Source organism: Saccopteryx bilineata, chromosome 1 (assembly GCF_036850765.1).
Source record: "Saccopteryx bilineata isolate mSacBil1 chromosome 1, mSacBil1_pri_phased_curated, whole genome shotgun sequence".
Taxonomy (NCBI): domain Eukaryota; kingdom Metazoa; phylum Chordata; class Mammalia; order Chiroptera; family Emballonuridae; genus Saccopteryx; species Saccopteryx bilineata.
Window position 1 is genome coordinate 377438555 of NC_089490.1, and position 14056 is coordinate 377452610.

The following is a 14056-nucleotide window of genomic DNA, read 5'->3' on the forward strand; positions in this document are numbered from 1 at the left end:
AAATGTAATATATTTATGGAACTACACGGGCTAACAGGAGATAGAAAGACATAATACAAAATGCAAGCCAACTCAGACTTGCATTAGAGGGCCCTAAAAAAATAATTAATAAGCATAGGACCTGTTTTTACCCAACAAATACCTGAGAACAGAGAGCACCCAATAGACTGATCGAAGGTGTTTCTGTCATGGAGTTTGCCAATGTTTGTTACCAAGTAACTCATAATTCCAAAAAAGTCAAATGTCATAATTTGTTTATGATCGTTGCCATTGGAAGCATGAATTATATGATACGACCAATTGTGAAATAAAATTTTTGACCTGGGGACATGTTTTCCTGTTTCCTCTGCCCGTTCTGCCTCATCAAAGGGAGTGGAATGACAGAGGTGTGAGGGTAATTAGCAAATCATCATCTTCATTAGGGCAAATTACATGACTTTCTTCTCTTGTGGGGAGTTTCTCTCAACTCCTTTCATGTTGCCTCCTCCAGCATTATCCTTTTGGACTGGGTCATATTTTCATGTATTTGTTTTTGTTTCATTGAGGGATCATATCTCTCCAGGTAGACTATAAGCTTTCGAGGGTTGGTTTTCTCTACTTTCTATACGCCCCTTTGGCTCTTTAGACAGTGGAGTGCTGAAATAGGCATTCAATAAATTAAAGTGTTATTGGGTTTTATTATTTTAGGGAGACAGAAATGGGGTCGTCCCCTGCTTTACTCCTTGATTCTTTGGACTTCACTAAAACCACATTTTCAAACACAGCACAGCTGAAATAACAGCAGCACCAGCTTGCATTTTTACAGTACACTATACTTTTCAAAGTGTTTTCACGTCTCTTATCTCATTTATTTCTCACCAAAATCCTATGAGGTAAGTAGAGCAGATACAGCTAGTCTCATTTGATAGATGGTAAGACGGAGGAAGAGAGAGGTTAAGTGACTTGCCCAGTCTCTCACCACTCCAGTACATCTGCCAGAATTATCTTCCTAAAAATAAATATAAACATGACATTCCCCTGCATAAAATCATCAATAGGACTCCGGCTGTCTACAGGGTAAAGTGCAAACTCCTTAGCGGAGCGTGCAAGTCCCTTCACATCCTGGCCCCATGATCCTCTCTAGCTTCATCTTCCACGACGGCCCCTGCATGTGGCACGCGCCCGGCCACACTTCATCAGCGCCCGAGACTGCATGTCTTTGGTATAGTACCAAGCAGGTACTGGAAATATGGGGGCGGGGACACACTTCGTAAAGTACCTGATTGTCTAACCACTATGCTGTACCCCTGAAACCAATACAAAATAATATTGGAAATGAACTGTACTTAAAAAAATAAACTAAAAAAAAAAAAAGGGCTTCCTGAGCCCTGGCCAGATAGCTCAGTCACTTAGAGCATCCTCTTGAAACACCAAGGTTGTGGTTCAATTCCCTGTCAGGGCACACACGGGAAGCAACCAATGAATGCACAACTAAGTAGAACAACAAAAGAATATGTTTCTCTCTCTCTCTGATGATATATATAATCAATTAAAAAAAAAGAAAAGAAGAAGGACCGCTTACCATTGGAAACATGACTCCCCCTGCCTGGAATGCTCTTTGGGGCTTAAACCTCTCACTCCCACCTTCCACCCTGGGAATTCCTACTCAGTCCTCTACCTGTAAGTCAAATGAAACCTCATTAACAGTCTTGACACTGGTTTCCCCTCTTCTGGGTAAGCTGAGCACCCATCTAAAAATCACCAGCTCCTACTGTGTTGTTCCCCTTTACCCTACTCTATTGATTTATTGATCTATTCTCTGTAGAACTTATTATCTTTTAAAGTACTATATGATTTGCTTATTTATTAAGTATTCTTGTCTGTCTCCCTCGGCGAGGGTGTCAGCCCCACAGGGGCAAGCACATTTGCTGCTTTTGTTCAGCGGCATTTCCCAAGTGCCCAGAACAGTGTCTGACACAGAATAAGCACACAGGAAATTCAGAAAGCATATTAAGCACCTGCCGTTCTGGCCCTGAGGCTGCAGTGATGACACACAGTGCTGGTCTCAGAGAAAGAGACAGGAAGTAACACGCGCGGGGTGCTATTGCAGCGAGAGGGGTGTGCACGGGGAGATAAGGGCACGGGAGCAGCCGGTGAGGCCAGGGCCAGGCAGGGCGTAGATGAGTGCGGCAGACAGGAAAGGCTGAGAGGCTTCACCCGGGAGGCGATACATAAAGAGAGCCCTGACAGCCATGTGCAAGTTCACCAAGTTCAGAAGGAGGTGGGGAGAATCTTTGCGTTTGAGAAATTACAAGTCATTTTGTCCATCTTGATCTTAGGGTGCGTCTGGGGGTAGGCGAAGTCCAAAGAAGTACTATGTGTACAGAAGAGGGAGACAGAGCTCCTGAGCTTAAAGAGCTATGTGTTTCGGCCTCAGATTAAAATGTAATTGCTTCTATCTCCAAAACAAGTGTGCTTCAGAACACCCGTTATCTGCAATGAAAAACTGCCAGAAATGATTAATTCTGATGTTAATAGTTTAGAGAGGAAAACAGTCTGGGAATCAGGGCATTTCACCTTGATCTCCTGAGACTTCAGAGGAAAATCCTAGAGTGCATATCTTGAAATATTAATCCTACTCATTCATGGAGCTTCTGGATCAGCAGAAATTTGATCTGCTTTTCCTTACTAAGCCCTCTCTGTTACCATTTTATAGTTTCAGAAGAATTAGTATAGCTAGAGGTATACCTGCTTAGAGATGAATTGTGGTGTCTGGCTTAATTTCAAGAGAACCATATTCTTACTCTTTGAGCGACTCAATGTTTCTAAGCTATCTAATGGCTATTAAGTACTGTGCTAGGCTCCTTGCAACATGCACTAACAGCACAGGATTGTGGCTGTTGAGGGGTTCAGCGACTAGTAAGGACAGGCAGACATATAAGTATAATATAATGTTGTAGAGATCAAACATGGATGTATGCATAGGATTCAGAAAGCAGACAAAGAAAGGGGTGGTCACTCCTCTGAGCAGAGGGAGTGAGGGAGTGTGCACGCAAGTCTTCCCAGAACAGGTGATTTTTGATCAGCATCAGAAAGTTACTGTGTTCACCAGTGGATACTGGACAGAGGGAGAAGCACAGGCAAAGGGAGAAGCACAGCAAAGGCTCAGGAGTATGAGACAGGTTGGTGAGTTCAGGAAGCACAGTGTAGCATGACGGGATCTGGGGTGTGTAAGTACGGGGGAAGGGAGCACTGAGGCGCAGGATTCTGCATGTGCCACGGTAAGGAGTCGGGATTTCTCTCAACAGGCCAGTGTTTCTCAAATTGTGATATATAACTATTTCACTCAATATGTAACTGCACTAAAGATTTTTTTTTCAGGGAGGACTATTTTATCACTGACATTATTTAGAAGTGATAATGGTAGTAATAAATAGTAGTAATAAAAAGCAGATTAATCAGCTTTATTATAGTTTTCAAATGGCCTACAGGCAGTATACGATCTATTGTTTATAGCCTGGGGTGAACCCTCCCACTATCTTGCCCTTGGTGTGCCACCAGATATACATGCTTTTCCGTATGCATATTCTGTTTCAATATCAAGGTAAAAAGAAGAAAGACTCGGCCCTGGCCGGTTGGCTCAGTGGCAGAGCGTCGGCCTGGCGTGCGGAAGTCCCGGGTTCGATTCCCGGCCAGGGCACACAGAAGAAGCGCCTATCTGCTTCTCCACTCCTCCCCCTCTCTGTCTCTCTCTTCCCCTCCCGCAGCCGAGGCTCCATTGGAGCAAAGATGGCCCAGGCGTTGGGGATGGCTCCTTGGCCTCTGCCCCAGGCGCTAGAGTGGCTCTGGTCACAACAGAGCGACGCCCCCGGAGGGGCAGAGCATCGCCCCCTGGTGGGCAGAGCGTCGCCCCCTGGTGGGCGTGCCGGGTGGATCCCGGTCGGGCGCATGCAGGAGTCTGTCTGACTTGTCTCTCCCCGTTTCTAGCTTCAGAAAAATATAAAAAATAAAAAAATAAAAAAAAGAAGAAAGACTCTCTGAGGCAGGCAGTTCACAGCACTGTGGGGGGTGCTGGACAAACAGGGTGGAGACTATTCTTGAAACAACACCCCAGCTACATGACCCATGTGGCCTAATAAAACCATCACTGCTGCTGAGATCATTGTCACTGAAAGCCAGAGGCCCACCACCACCTTTGCCAAGCAAACTGATTATGCACAGAGCTTTCTTCTTCAAGTTGCCCATTTCTAAATATTTTTTCAAGAGGGTCTGTCTAACTAATAGAGCCCAGGTCAAATTTTGGGTGGTTTGTATTTTGGATTCTCTCTCAGGGAAGATAGAAATCAGAAGGCTGGAAATCATATCCAACAAGTGATAGGTAGCCCCCAAAATATGAGAAAGTCCTCTACAACACAATTCTTAGCTGTTCAATGTCAATATGTCCTTACTTGATACTTAAACTCAATAACAGCACATAAACAACCACAATAAAGTTTTCCTATAGAACATAATGCAAATATTACTCATGCAAATAAAAACACTGCCTGTCCAACAGAGAGACAACCTAAAAACAAACAAACAAACAAAAATTCTCATCCAAGTACTGCATCCAGCTTAAAATCTCAGCTCCCTGGATGCCAAGCAGGTCCAGCTATGTCTTCTCAGGGCCTAGTGACCTTGGTACTAAGAGATGAAGATAACTGCCTCCAATGCACTGAATATACAATAGACAAGGAGCAGGCATGCAGTTACAACTCCAGTTAAGGAAAGAAGAGAATGGGAAATATAAGGAAATAAATGTCAAACACTGTGTTCTGCATCTGGATTGAAGACTCCATGCTGTTGACACAGGATCTTGGTTAGCAAATCTGATAGCCTCCGGTTCTGCCTTCTGGAGGAATCCCTTTAATCCATTATTATGCATGGCCTCATATAGAAGGGCTTTGGTAAGGATGTCTTCGTTGGGGACCTCACAGAGCCCTCCCAGTCCACTCCTGGTAGGTGTGAGTTTAGGGATCTGGAGTGACCTTAGGGATTGAGCAATTACAAGTTATTGTCAGACAAGTTTGGGGTTTCTTTGGAAATATACTATTCAAAGACAATTTTCCTTGGGTTTCTTGTATCATTACACGCTTTGTAAGCAGAGGCACTGATGGTCCTTTGTTTCAGACTATCTTTCCAAGAATGTTTATGTGGCACATAGCCTTAGAAGATGCAGTATTTCCCTCCAGAACAAAGGCAGACATGCTTATAGTACAAAATAAACTATTTGTGTTCGCTAAGTCCAGGGTTCCTTTGCTGTAATGCATACACCTGATACACACCTGGGCCCATCCACATAGTTTGAATTCATCCCTAACCCATGAACTTTTGCTAAAAGTGGCAAGAAGTAACCAAGATATGTTAACATGAATTATATCTTCTCTTTCCCCTAATGACAACATAAAACACCATAGCTTATGTCTCAAGAAACAAAAAAGACAGTTTTCATGGATAATGTTTTTATAATCATAAAACAATGCTCATGCTCTCTTTAGCCTATAGAATCTGTGTCCTAATTGTCAGAGCCACAAGCATCCCACCAGCAGCACCACCAGCAGCACCACCAGCATTGCCACCAGCATCCCACCAGCATCCCAACAGAATCCCCACCAGCATCCCTACCAGTGGAACCAACAGCGGCATCCCCATCAGCATCCTCAGTAGTGGCCCCAGCAGCGGCACCACCAGCAGCCCCACCACCAGCGGCATCAGCAGTGTCCCCCACCAGCATCCCCACCAATATCCCCACCAGCGGCACCACCAGTATCCCAACCAGCATCCCCACCAATGGAACCGCCAGCGGCATCACCACCGGCATCCCTAGCAGTGGCCCCACCAGCGGCCCCACAAGCAGCCCCACCACCAGCAGCATCAGCAGCGTCCCCACAAGCATCCCCACCAGCATCCTCACCAGCATCCCCACCAGCAACCCCACCAGCATCCTTACCAGCATCCCCACCATCATCCCCTCCAGCAGCACCACTAGCAGCACCACTAGCAACACCACCAGCATCCTCACCAGCATCCCCAACAGCACCCCCAGCAACAGCATCCTCACAAGCAGCCCTGCCTGTGGCACCACCAGCAACACCACCAGCAACACCACCAGCACCTCCAGCAACAGCATCCTCACAAGCGGCCCTGCCTGCATCACCAGCGGCACCACCAGCATCCCCACCAGCATCTCCACCAGCATCCCTGCCTGCATCACCACCAGCATCTCCACCGGCATCCCCACCAGCATCTCCACCAGCATCCCTGCCTGCATCACCACCAGCAGCCCCACCAGCATCTCCACCAGCATCCCTGCCTGCATCACCACCAGCATCTCCACCGGCATAACCACCAGCATCTCCACCAGCATCCCCACCAGCATCTCCACCGGCATCCCCACCAACAGCACCAACAGCATCCCCACTAGCATCTCCACCAGTACCACCAGCGGCCCCACCAGCATCCCCACCAGAACCACCATCATCCCCACCAGTGACACCACCAGCATCCTCACCAGTATCCCCACCAGCATCACCACCAACAGCACCCGCAGCATCCCCACCAGTGGCCCCTCCAGTGGCACCACCAGCAGCACCACCAGCGGCACCACCAGCATCACCACCAACATTCCCACCAGCATCCTCACGAGCAGCACCACTAGCAGCAGCAGCACCAGCATCACCACCAACATCCCCACCAGCATCCTCACGAGCAGCACCACTAGCAGCAGCAGCACCAGCATCACCACCAACATCCCCACCAGCAGCACCACCAGCAGCACCACCAACATCCCCACCAGCATCCCCATCAGCACCACCACCAGCATCACCACCAGCAGCATCCTCACCAGCAGCATCCTCACCAGCAGAACCAGCAGCATCCCCACCAGCAGCACCAGCATCCTCACCAGCATCCCTACCAGCATCCCCACCAGCATCACCAGCATCCCCACCAGTACCACCAGCATCCCCATAAGCGGCCTTGCCTGCATCACCAGCGGCACCACCAGCGGCACCACCAGCAGCAGCACCAGCGGCACCACCAGCATCTCCTCCGACAGCCCCATGAGCAGCATCCCCACCAGTGGCTGCACCAACAGTACCACCAGCATCCCCACAAACAGCCCTGCCTGCATCAGCACCAGCAGCCCCACCAGCAGCACCACCAGCATCCCCACAAGCATCTCCACCAACAGCCCCACCAGCAGCATCCTCACCAGTGGCCGCACCAACAGTACCACCAGCATCCCCACAAGCAGCCCTGCCTGCATCCTCACCAGCAGCCCCACCAGCGGCACCACCAGCATCCTCACCAGTGGCACCACCAGCGGCACCACCAGCATCCCCACCAGCATCCCCAGCAACAGCCGCACCAGTGGCAGCACCAGCGGCACCACCAGCATCCTCACCAGTGGCACCACCAGCGGTACCACCAGCGGCACCACCAGCATCCCCACCAGCATCTCCACCAACAGCACCACCAGCATCCCCACCAGCATCCCCACCAGCATCCCCAGCAACAGCCCCACCAGCGGCAGCACCAGCATCCCCACCAGCATCTCCACTAACAGCACCACCAGCATCCCCACCAGCATCCCCAGCAACAGCCCCACCAGCGGCAGCACCAGCATCCCCACCAGCATCTCCACCAACAGCACCACCAGCATCCCCACCAGCATCCCCACCAGCATCCCCAGCAACAGCCCCACCAGCGGCAGCACCAGCATCCCCACCAGCATCTCCACCAACAGCACCACCAGCATCCCCACCAGCATCCCCACCAGCATCCCCAGCAACAGCCCCACCAGCGGCAGCACCAGCATCCCCACCAGCATCTCCACTAACAGCACCACCAGCATCCCCAGCAACAGCCCCACCAGCGGCAGCACCAGCGGCACCACTAGCATCCCCACCAGCATCCCTACCAGCATCCCCACCAACAGCACCAACAGCATTCCCACAAGCAGCCCTGCCTGCATCACCAGCAGCACCACCAGCATCCCCACAAGCAGCCCTGCCTGCATCACCAGCAGCACCACCAGCATCCCCACCAGCCCCACCAGCATCCCCACAAGCGGCCCTGCTTGTGTCACCATCAGAGGTCCCACCAGCATTCCCACCAACAGCCCCACCAGCGGCACCACCAGCAGCACCACCAGCATACTCACCAGCATCTCCACCAGCATCCCCACTAGCAGCTCCACCAGTACCACCAGCATCCCCACCAGCAGCACCAGCATCCTCACCAACAGCACCAACAGCATCCTCACAAGCAGCCCTGCCTGCGTCACCACCAGAGGTCCCACCAGTATTTCCACCAGCAGCACCAACAGCAGCACCACCAGCAGCACCACCAACAATCCCACCAGCGGCACCACCAGCGACCCCACCAGCATACTCACCAGCATCTCCACCAGCATCCCCACCAACAGCCCCACCAGCAGCATCCCCACCAGCGGCTGCACCAACAGTACCACCAGCATCCCCAGAAGCAGCCCTGCCTGCATCCCCACCAGCGGCACCACCAGTGGCACCACCAGCAGCAGCACCAGCGGCAGCATCAGCAGCAGCACCAGCGGCATCACCAGCATCCCCACCAGCATCTCCACCAGCATCTCCACCAGAACCACCAGCATCCCCACCAGAACCACCAGCATCCCCAGCAGCATCCCCACCAATGGCCCCACCAGCATCCCCACCAGCAGCACCACCAGCGGCACCACCAGCATACTCACCAGCATCTCCACCAGCATCCCCACTAGCAGCTCCACCAGTACCACCAGCATCCCCACCAGCAGCACCAGCATCCTCACCAACAGCACCAACAGCATCCTCACAAGCAGCCCTGCCTGCGTCACCACCAGAGGTCCCACCAGTATTTCCACCAGCAGCACCAACAGCAGCACCACCAGCAGCACCACCAACAACCCCACCAGCGGCACCACCAGCGACCCCACCAGCATACTCACCAGCATCTCCACCAGCATCCCCACCAACAGCCCCACCAGCAGCATCCCCACCAGCGGCTGCACCAACAGTACCACCAGCATCCCCAGAAGCAGCCCTGCCTGCATCCCCACCAGCGGCACCACCAGTGGCACCACCAGCAGCAGCACCAGCGGCAGCACCAGCAGCAGCACCAGCGGCATCACCAGCATCCCCACCAGCATCTCCACCAGCATCTCCACCAGAACCACCAGCATCCCCACCAGAACCACCAGCATCCCCAGCAGCATCCCCACCAATGGCCCCACCAGCATCCCCACCAGCAGCACCACCAGCGGCACCACCAGCAGTAGCACCAGCAGCAGCACCGGCAGCATCACCAGCATCTCCACCAGCATCCCCACCAACAGCCCCACCAGCGGCACCACCAGCATCTCCACAAGCACCACCAGCATCCCCACCAGCATCTCCACCAGAACCACCAGCACCCCCACCAGAACCACCAGCATCCCCAGCAGCATCCCCACCAATGGCCCCACCAGCATCCCCACCAGCAGCACCACCAGCGGCACCACCAGCAGTAGCACCAGCAGCAGCACCGGCAGCATCACCAGCATCTCCACCAGCATCCCCACCAACAGCCCCACCAACGGCACCACCAGCATCTCCACAAGCACCACCAGCATCCCCACCAGCATCTCCACCAGAACCACCAGCATCCCCACCAGAACCACCAGCATCCCCAGCAGCATCCCCACAAGCAGCACCAGCGGCAGCAAGAGCAGTATCTCCACCAGTAGCACCAGCAGCAAGAGCAGCATCCCCATCAGAACCAGCAGCAGAACGCCCAGCATCCCCACCAGCAGCAGCAGCAGCAGCAAGAGCAGCAGCCATCACCAGCACTAACACCTGCAAACGGACAACAAGCCAGCAGCTTGACTATTGACCTGAAATTTTTTAGGAAAGAAGGAGAGAACACCTTCACCCAATGTAGCCAGATCTTTGTGGGAAATCTTCCTCCTGACATTACTGGGCATGAAGTGAAGAAACTATCAGAAATATGAGAAAGCAGGTGACGTCTTCATTCATAAGGATAAGGGCTGTGGCTTTAATCTCCTTGGGAAAATGAACCATAGCAGAGATTGCTAAAGTAGAGCTGGACAACAAGCCACTCCATGAAAAGTAGCTGCGTGTGCGCTTTGCCGGCCGTAGTGCATCTCTTACCATCCAAAACCTTCCTAAGCATGTGTCCAACGAACTGAACAAAGCCTTTTCTGTGTTGGGCAGGCAGAGCGGGCTGTTGTCATTGAGGAGTGCCAAGGAAGGGCTTCGGGAAAAGGCACTGCTGAGTTCTCAGGAAATCCAGCGCTTGGAAAGCTCTGGACAGATGCAATGAAGGTTCCTTCCCGCTCACCACATTTCCTCAGACTGTGCCAGTCCAATGATGAAGTGGGACTTCCAGAGAAGATAGCTATAAAGAACCAGCAGTTTCACAAGTAGCAGGAGCAGCCACCTAGATTTGCAGAGCCTGGCTCCTTTGAGCATGAGTGTGCCATGCGCTGAAGACATTCACTGCAATGGAGAAACAGCAGCAGGACCGAGGGGACCATAACATCAAGGAAGCGCCTGAGAAACTGGAGACGGAGATGGAGGCTGCTCGCCATGAGCACCAGCTCATGCTAAGGAGGCAGGATCTGATGAGGTGTCAGGAAGATTCGGCTGATGGAAGAGCTGCACAACCAAAAATGCAAAAATGAAAGCAACTGGAGCTGAGGCAGGAGGAGGCGTGCAGGCACCTTGAAGAAGACGTGTGGGGACAGAGGGAAGTAATGATGTGACAAGAGCAGGAAGCATTCGAGGGAACCTTCCTTGATGTGAGGAGCAGGAGATACGGATGGGTCAGATGGCTAAGGGAGGTGGTATGGGCATAAACAACAGAGATGCATGCCCCTGTTCCTGCGCCTGCTGGGAGCCCAGCTCCTCCAGGACCTGCCACTTCAATACCAGATACAACCTTGGGATTGACCCCACCAACTACCAAACACTTTAGCCAAACTGCTACAATGGAAGGAATAAAGGCAATTGGTGGAACCCTTCCTACATTCAACCTTGCAGCCCCTGGGCTGAATTTGCTCCAAACAAACATCGCCAATACTAATAAAAAATTGCAGTGTCTAGTTTCTCAAAACCCTTAAGAGAAAAACTTTTTTTTTGACTGGCTGGAATTCTATCCTGGAAAAGTGTTAAGGATGCTTCCCAATAAGAAGTGAGGTCTTCCCTGCCTTTAGCACTCTAATGAATTTGCTGGAGGCAGAGGGTGAGAGAGGGACAATATGTAACAAATCAGTTCTGTGTGACATATTGTTCCCTCGTATCTGTGATACATTCCTGAAGTCTCATGTGATTACTGAGGGCCTGGGAGCTGGGGGGAAATGGCAAAGTGGATCTAGTTAGAGCCCCCATTAATCTTGACCATTCCATCCTTTGTTTATCCAGTTCTGAGTTCTCATTCTTAAATTCCCCACCCCCAGACACTGCTACATGTACCATGAAATCCACAAACATCCCCCAATGACCTTAGCTCCATGACTCCATTCACTCCCCGGTCCACAGAGATCACAGGTAACACACCTACATAAGTTCTGTTATATCCCATCTATTATCCCTTCATGTCCTAAGGAAGACATTTTCTCTTAGACAGTTTCATTTTAGTGTATCTTTTAAAAAATCTTGTGTTAACTTGCCTCCATCTTTTTCTTGGGGAAGGACAACCCAGAAATGGCCCTTTTGTGTCTGGTGTTGGCCTTGATAGGCCTAGTACAATCTTGGAAATAGGGCTGCTGTATGAAGGTCAGACAGTAGCTCTTAGCCTTGCCTATCTTATGTAGTTATGCTGTGCATTTTTATTATTTTTATTTTTATTTTTTTGTATTTTTCTGAAGTTGGAAACGGGAAGACAGTCAGACAGACTCCCACATGTGCCCGACCGGGATCCACCGGCATGCCCACCAGGGGGCGATGCTCTGCCCATCTGGGGCGTTGCTCTGTTGCAACCAGAGCCATTCTAGCGCCTGAGGCAGAGGCCATAGAGCCATCCTCAGCGCCCAGGCCAACTTTGCTCCAATGGAGCCTTGGCTGCGGGAGGGGAAGAGAGAGACAGAGAGGAAGGAGAGGGGGAGGGGTGGAGAAGCAGATGGGCACTTCTCCTGTGTGCCCTGGCCAAGAATCAAACCTGGGATTCCTGCATGCCAAGCCGACGCTCTACCACTGAGCCAACCGGCCAGGGCATGCTGTGCATTTTTTAAAAATTGTTGTGCCATGTTTGATTTAGCCTTGATACCTTTGAAGTTTTTCTGAGAAATGTAGCAGTAATGCAGCATCAACTGGTTAAAGTATATTTTAAGCTTTAAAAACAAAAAAAACAAAAAACAAGCATGTATTGGATTAGTTACCTGCATTAACTGTCACAGCAATTTTTTTTTAATTTTATTTATTCATTTTAGAGAGGAGAGAGACAGGGGGGAGGAGCTGGAAGCATCAACTCCCATATGTACCTTGACCAGGCAAGCCCAGGGTTTCGAACCGGCGACCTCAGCATTTCCAGGTCGACGCTTTATCCACTGCGCCACCACAGGTCAGGCCCACAGCAATTTTTAACAATTCAAATACCATATCGGACAAATATATCTTTGAGCTATATCTGTTCTGCAGGCTTTCTGGATAAGTGGCAAGACAGTGAACGTGGAGGTAAGGAGAACAGATAGGAGAGGACTTCATTAATCCAGACAAGAGATGATGAGAGTCTGAACAACAATGCAAGTCAAAAAGGATACAAGAGCTGTTCAGGGTTGGGAGATATCAGCTTTACTGTTGTTTTAAATGATCTAGCTTATTCCTCATGTGGCCTTCCAAGTGAAGAGAACGCTACAGAGTCTCCACACCAACACTGCTATCACTCCATATCTTTATCTCCCTCTGTCCAACAGAAAGTAGAGTAATGTCTCTGATCAGTAAGTGTGGGAACAATGTCTATGCTCATTTCAGATCCACCATTCTCCACTAGGGGGTGGGCCGCCATGGAGTGCAGCCTGGTGCTGGGAAACGGGAAGATTCTCTCTTTAACCCTCTGAGTAGCACTAGCGTTCATGTACGTTCTCGTGCCTCCTGACCATCCAGAGTACGATCGTGCGTGTGCAAGGCAACATTAAGAAAAAGGCAAATGTATGTTCTTCTTATTTCCATAAACTGGTTATCAAACAAACATGATTTTAAGTTAATAAAACTATAACTGGAACTAATTTCATTTTTTTTATTAAATTTAATGCAGTGACATTGATAAATCAGGGTACATATGTTGAGAGAAAGTATCTCTAGATTATTTTGACATTTGATTGTGCTGTATACCCCTCCCGCAAAGTTAAATTGTCTCTGTCACCTTCTATCTGGTTTTCTTTGTGCCCCTCCCCTCCCCTAGCCCCTCTCTCCTTCTTCACCCCACCCCCCTCCCCCAACCCCCCGCCCCTGTTGCCATCACATTCTTGTTCATGTCTCTGAGTCTCATTTTTATGTCCCTTCTATGTATGGATTCATCTCAGTTTTTGTTTTTTTTCTGATTTACTTATTTCACTCCGTATAATGTTATCAAGGTCCATCCATGTTATTGTAAATGATCCGATGTCATCATTTCTTATGGCTGAGTAGTATTCCATAGTATATATGTACCAAAGTTTTTTAATCCACTCGTCCTCTGACGGACACTTGGGCTGTTTCCAGATCTTCGCTATTGTGAACAATGCTGCCACAAACATTCGGGTGCATTTCTCCTTTTCGAGCCGTTCTATGGTGTCCTTGGGGTATATTCCTAAAAGTGGGATAGCTGGGTCAAAAGGCAGTTCGATTTTCAGTTTTTTGAGGAATCTCCATACTGTTTTCCACAGTGGCTGCACCAGTCTGCATTCCCACCAGCAGTGCAGGAGGGTTCCCTTTTCTCCACATCCTCGCCAGCACTTATTCTGTGTTGTTTTGTTGATAAGCGCCATTCTGACTGGTGTAAGGTGATATCTCATTGTGGTTTTAATTTGCATTTCTCTAATGAT

General features: G+C 50.3%; 1 pseudogene; it reads left to right on the plus strand.

Moving 5' to 3' along the window:
- Window positions 1-6820: 6820 nt before the first annotated feature.
- LOC136319670 (non-POU domain-containing octamer-binding protein pseudogene) lies at window positions 6821-11118 on the plus strand (annotated as a pseudogene).
- The last annotated feature ends 2938 nt before the right edge of the window (window positions 11119-14056 follow it).